The sequence below is a fragment of the Microtus oregoni genome, unplaced genomic scaffold (assembly GCF_018167655.1).
Source record: "Microtus oregoni isolate MIOR12 unplaced genomic scaffold, Mior012 000059F_ref0000304, whole genome shotgun sequence".
In the NCBI taxonomy this organism is placed as follows: domain Eukaryota; kingdom Metazoa; phylum Chordata; class Mammalia; order Rodentia; family Cricetidae; genus Microtus; species Microtus oregoni.
Window position 1 is genome coordinate 8,759,060 of NW_024543835.1, and position 6,512 is coordinate 8,765,571.

Consider the following 6,512-nt stretch of genomic DNA (forward strand, 5'->3'; position numbering starts at 1 on the left):
ATTTTTTTAAATGTGGTACCTTAATCATGGCATCTCTTCACAGCAATAGAACAGTGACTAAGACTGTTGGTACCAGGGAGTGAGGTGTTGCTGTGGCAGGCCTGACCATGCTGCTTGTTCATAGATTGAGGAATTTGAGACTTTGGATCAGGAAAGCATTTAAAACTTTTAGTGGGTCATAATGGGCTATACTAGAAAGAGCACGAGAGATAGTTGTGCTGAGAATAATGTAAATTATGATAACCTGATATAGGATGTTTCAGAGGGGAAGAAAAGTTAATCAGTGGTCTCGAGATCATTCTTGTGTTATTTTTGCCAAATACGTGACTGCTTTTTGCCCTCATTAAAAAAAAAAATCTTCCTGAGGGTAAAGAGTTTCCATTTAATGACATTCATAGAAGAGATTTCAAGACAGTCTAATATTGACTCATAGTGATGGTTATTACTAATCACTCATATGCATATGAACAATAAAAAGGAACAAATTCAACAAAGAAAAATACAAAATGTAGTTTGATGAGGAAAAAAAGCACCAGTAAGTGTCATGGAGCTAAATCCTATGCTCAAACAGATGAAAGGTTTAAAGAAAAGCCTGATGCTAAATAGAATAAAGGGTGTGGTGACCTTAGGGCAAGAACCCCTCTTATCTAAGCTTTCAACTTGTGAAAAGTAATAAACAAAAACTTGAGTAGTGAAGTAAATCATCAACAACAGAAAGCTTATGCAAATGTAATTACATTTGAAGGAGGGGGGTGGCTAAGTTCCAGCTCCCGCAGTCAGCTTAATTTAGCAGCCTCAGCAATGAGGTTCTGGCTTTAGAGTTATGAATACAAGAAAGGGGTTGTGCAATCTCCCTTTGTGGCTAATAAAAGCTGTTGAGGCCAGGCATCTGTGTCCTAGCTGTCCCTGAAAGAAGGCCCAGAGAGACTATTCCTTGAAGCTATGTGGGTGAAGGTTGGATTGCCTTCGATTATCCCTGTTGGGATAATCTTTTTGTAAACTGTTTGAAAACTTGTCTCTGTCCTTCCTCACCTGCTTAAGGCACTTTCCTATTGATTAAATAAAGACATGAACAGCCAATAGCTAGGCAAGGGAGGATAGGCAGGACTTCCAAGGAGCAATAGTAACTCTGGGAAAGTATCTGAGGAGCAGGAGATTCACAAGCCAGATGGGAAGTAAGCCAGATTCATGGTACTGAGGAAAGGTAACGAGTTATGTGGCAGGATGTAAATTAATATAAATGGATTAATTTCAGTTTTAAGAGTTATTTGGGAGCAAGCCTAAGCAAAGATTAAGGTTTCATAATTAATAAAAGGTTTCCATGTCATTTTTCAGGAGCTGGCACTCAAAAAAAGACATGTCATAACCCCCCAAATGTTGGAGATGCCAGAGCTGCATACCAGGCATGGAATCAACCCAAGGAGATAAGTTTTTTTTGCAGTTAGCAAAGCTGAAAGGAGTTGGAGATCTGGAGTGCTTTGATATCAGACATGAAGATGCAGAATTTAAAAACTTCCCTGCTGGCATTTGTTCTTGTTTTTGTCTGGTATTTCCTCACTATGCTCCCTTTCTCTCTTTTAGAATGGTAATTTATTGTATGTTCCAAGTATGTGATCTGCCTTTTTATTTTTGTTTTAAAGGGGGTTACAATTAAAAGATTGCCTTGAATTTTAGAAAAGACTTTTAAAACCGTGTTAAAACTGTCATAGACTATGGGTACTTTAGATGTTGGACTGAATGCATTTTTTTTATATATATCCATCACTGACTGTATTTGGAGGTTTTTTTAAATTTATTTATTTATTAAGGATTTCTGCCTCCTCCCTGCCACCGCCTCCCATTTCCCTCCCCCTCCCCGGATCAAGTCCCTCTCCCTCATCAGCTCGACAAGCAATCAGGATTCCCTGAACTGTGGGAAGTCCAAGGACTGCCCACCTCCATCCAGGTTTAGTAAGGTGAGCATCCAAACTGCCTAGGCTCCCCCAAAGCCAGTACATGCAGTAGGATCAAAAACCCATTGCCATTGTTCTTGAGTTCTCAGTAGTCCTCATTGTCTGCTATGTTCGGTAAGTCCGGTTTTATCCCATGCTTTTTCAGACCCAGGCCAGCTGGACTGAATGCATTTTTAAATTATGGTATGGCTAAAAACCTATTGGGGCGAGGAATAAAATGTGGTGGCTTAAATAAAAATGACTGTTGACAGAAGTTTCTGTCTTGCCTGGCCCCACAGTTGTTGAATCCCAAATAAATACACAGAGGTCTACATTAATTATAAAATGGTTGGCCTATTAGCTCAGGCTTCTTAACTAATTCTTACTTACATCTTACAGTAACCCTTAATTCTTGTTTGTGTCAGCCATGTGGCTTGGTAGCTTTATAAATGAGGCATTCTCATCTTGCTTCCTCTGCATCTGGATGACGACTGTAGATTGAACCTTTTCTCTTCCCAGAATTCTCCTGCTCTTGTATGCCTGACCTATACTTCCTGCCTGGCTACTGTCCAATCAATGTTTTATTAAAATACAAGTGACAAATCATTACAAAGTACAAAACCATTGCCCCACAACAAATGACACCCATAGGCTCATACATTTGAATTCTTAGTCACCAGGGACTGGAACTCTTAGAAAGGTTTATAAGGATTAGGAAGTGTGGCATTCTTTGATGAAGTATGTCAGTAGAGGTGGACTTTGAGAATTCGGTTGGCAGATAACAATGTGTTTCTTCTCTACTCCAGTATCACGCCTGCCTGCTGCCATGGTCTTTGCTGTAATGATAATGGACTAAACTGAAATTTTAAGTGAGTCCCCAGTTAAATGCTTTCTTTCTTTTATAAGGGTTGCCTTCATTGTGGAGATTTTTTCCACAACAGTAGAACAGTGTGAAAAGAAGACAAAATGACTAAGACAAAATGAATGAACATTTATGCTTATGTGTACATATCCATGCTCACTCAAATATATTGATGCATGTACACAGACTGGTGGAGTACTAGTTTTCAAGGTAATTTTATAGGAATGTTAGACAAAAATATTTATTTATTTAGGCTTTTCAAGACAGGGTTTCTCTGTCGTTTTGGAGCCTGTCCTGGAACTAGCTCTTGTAGACCAGGCTGTTCTCGAACTCACAGAGATCCGCCTGCCTCTGCCTCCCAAGTGCTGGGATTAAAGGCGTGCGCCACCACCGCCTGGCTTAGACAAAAATATTAAACACACATAAATTATTTGAGATAATATCATAAACATGAAGTGAAATGAATGCATATGGACATGGGATAATTAAAGTCTTTGCTATTTTTATGTTTTTATTGTTATTTTTATTTCTCTCAAGTGCTAATCAGGCCAAAATTAAAACTTTTTAGGAGAAGAAATAAGTACATGTAAGTTGGAGTAATGAGCACATGAAAAGGTACTGTATAAGAAAACAACACCAACAGTATATTGTGGGAGAAATTAAAGCCATCACAAACATTGGATTTAATTTTAAGTAGCATAGAAGAGAAAAAGACAATAAACACCATCAAACTGTAATATACAAATATATTGTAATGAAGAATGACTAGAAGAAAGAGAATTCAGTGTAATTCAGAGGGAAGACAATGGTCTTTTAGAATAAAATTATAACAATGAAAATGTCAAGAGATAGTCAAATTTGAAAAGTGGTGTGGGAGAATTGTCTGTGTTCTGGTAATCATGCTATAAATAAACACTGATTTTGCCAGGCAGGAAATATAGGCAGAAAACCCAGACAGGAAGTAGAAATGATGTAATGAGAACAGGAGAATTCTGGGAAGGAGGAAGTTGATTCCTCCCACTCCTGCCCAGACCACCGAAGCAGCAGGATGTGATCTGCTCCACTGAAGAACGGTACTGAGCCACATAGCAAACATAGATCAGAAACATGGGTTAATCAAGATGTGAGAGTTAGCCAGTGAGAGGCTAGCGCTAATGGGCCAATCAGCTCTATAACTTATAGAAACCTATGTGTGATTTTCTTTGGGGCTAAACATTTGTGGGGTACCAGGCAGGACAGAAAACCCCAACAACAAACAGAATGGCACCCAACATGGGTAACTACATCCACAAAAAGCCCGAGAAAGCTTGAGAAAGACTAGAGTAAAGCATTTCGGTTTTTAATCATAGCAGGAAAAAAGCTGCTGGTTTAAAGTGACAGTTTCTGGGCCTTCCTACCAGGGAAAACTCTGACTCTTTCAAGCAGGTGGTCTTGACTATGGAGCTATGGATACAATGTTGCAGCTTGCTTCCTGGCAAGGACCTTGAAATGCCATAGGGGCAGTTCACTGTTGTTTACACACTGTTGCAGCTTTCTTGCTGACAAGGACCTGGAAACGCCTTAGAGTTGTGGCAAAAACCAGACAGGAAGTAGAAATGATGTAATGAGAACAGGAGAATTCTGGGAAGGAGGAAGTTGATTATTCCCACTCCTGCCCAGACCACCAAAGCAGCAGGATGTGATCTGCCTCCCTGAAAGAGGTACTGAACCACATGGCTAACATAGATCAGAAAAATGGGTTAATCAAAATGTGAGAGTTAGCCAGTGACAGGTTAGAGCTAATGGGCCAATTAGCTTTATAACTTATAGAGACCCATATGTGATTTTCTTTGGGGCTAAACAGTTGTGGAGGACCTGGTGGGAGGACAGAAAATACAACAAACTGGCCCCTTCATGTTACAAAAAGGTATGTTAAAGATTTTTCTGCCATGAGTTTGGAGTATATTGAAAATATCTGTCAGAAAATGAGAAGAGGCTTGCATTATAGCAAAGAATTGGCATCCAGAATAAAAATAACACTTTCCATGTATGAGAACAGGAAGAGTGACAAGAACAGTTCTGAAGTCTGGAGGGAGGTATAAAAGATAGATGCATTAGGATAGAGGTAAAGAAAAAATATTTGCGGTATAGAATTGCTTCCCTTTTTGTTCTCAATAAGGAAAATTAAAATATTTAGAAAATGAATGGAAAAGACAAATTTTCACAATATAGCCATTGCCCAAACATTTAGAGAATTAAAATGAAATGTATTTTAAAGAATTTATGGAATTAAAGACCTCATATATTATGTATGTATAAACAAATACATATGTAGTTTTTTGTATAAGCAAAAATCTTGAATATATTATTTTACCTCAAATCATAGTCAATATATTTATCCTAAAGATTATTTACTGACAGCATTTTACTTATAGTAAATTTGTTTTTATGTTGTATATATTTATAAACTAAACAGAATAGTTCTGATTGTGGTTAAAAAGGAAATACTTGACCATTTGTCCAGTATGGTAGCAAATATTTAGATGACAGACATTCATAGATAAGAGAAAAAGAATGTAAAAATATTTGAAGATACTAATATCCTCATCCACTTCAAGATGTTGTTAAAAGATACAAATAAATTTTATGGTATAAGAACTTGAAATATGAAGATATCTTTTAACATTGCAGATTGATATAATGTAAATAGGATTTATGACCATTAATTATTGGGAAATAAGTAAATGTAGGAAATAGAAATAATAACTTTCAATTCCACTGAGGAGTTAATTTATTTTCCCCTAAGGATCACAAGATATACAATTGTTTGTGTGTGCATGTATGTGCATTTGTGTAATTTTGGAATTTGTTTCAACATAAGTTATGCTGAAAGTTGAACAAAGCCTAAGGAGAAATAATGGAGATTTTCTATAATTTCAGAGTGAAGTTTCATATGGTGATTATTAATGTTGACATAATATTTCAAAAGTAAATAGTAAAAGTAATCTCATTCCAAACCCAGCTTCAATACAACTCCTATATGCAAGTCTCGGGAGAACATTGTGGAATATGGGGCAGAAAGATTCTAAGAGCCAGACGACCAGAAAGTCAGCTGTGGGGTTGTATTCCCTAAAAATGCCAGGGAAGTTGCACCCATTATTTTACAACAATATTCTTGATTAAATAAGAATGGATCAGTAACAATACCCATAGACACATTAATGTAGAAGGAGACCGTTTCATGGACAGTACCCCTGGACACACAACCAAAGTTTAATTCAAATCAAAGGTGGACTATTTATTAATAACCTGGTATATTAGTAGAAGAACTTTGATAAATGACATTTATCCAAATTTTAAGAAACAGATAATTGAAAACATCAAATATGCTATAGCATCAACAGCATAATACTATATTTATTTTAAGTTTAAAGCATTTGTTTATTCAAGTTATATTTACTATGCTTTTTTATGAGGACACAAACATGTTAACAATTCTTACATTCACAGAAACTAAATTCTGAAATATGAAAAATAAATACTTAACAATTAGTAACAAATGTGCTCACTGTTAACAAAGGATTTTCATTCACTTATACAGATTTATATGGGCATAGACTATATTTTCTATTACGATAAAATGCATACTAAAGCTGTTTATGGATTCAAGCATTCAGTGCAATGTCTTATGAACAGCAGATTATAAATATGCATAAATAATCCAAAGGATAAATATATAG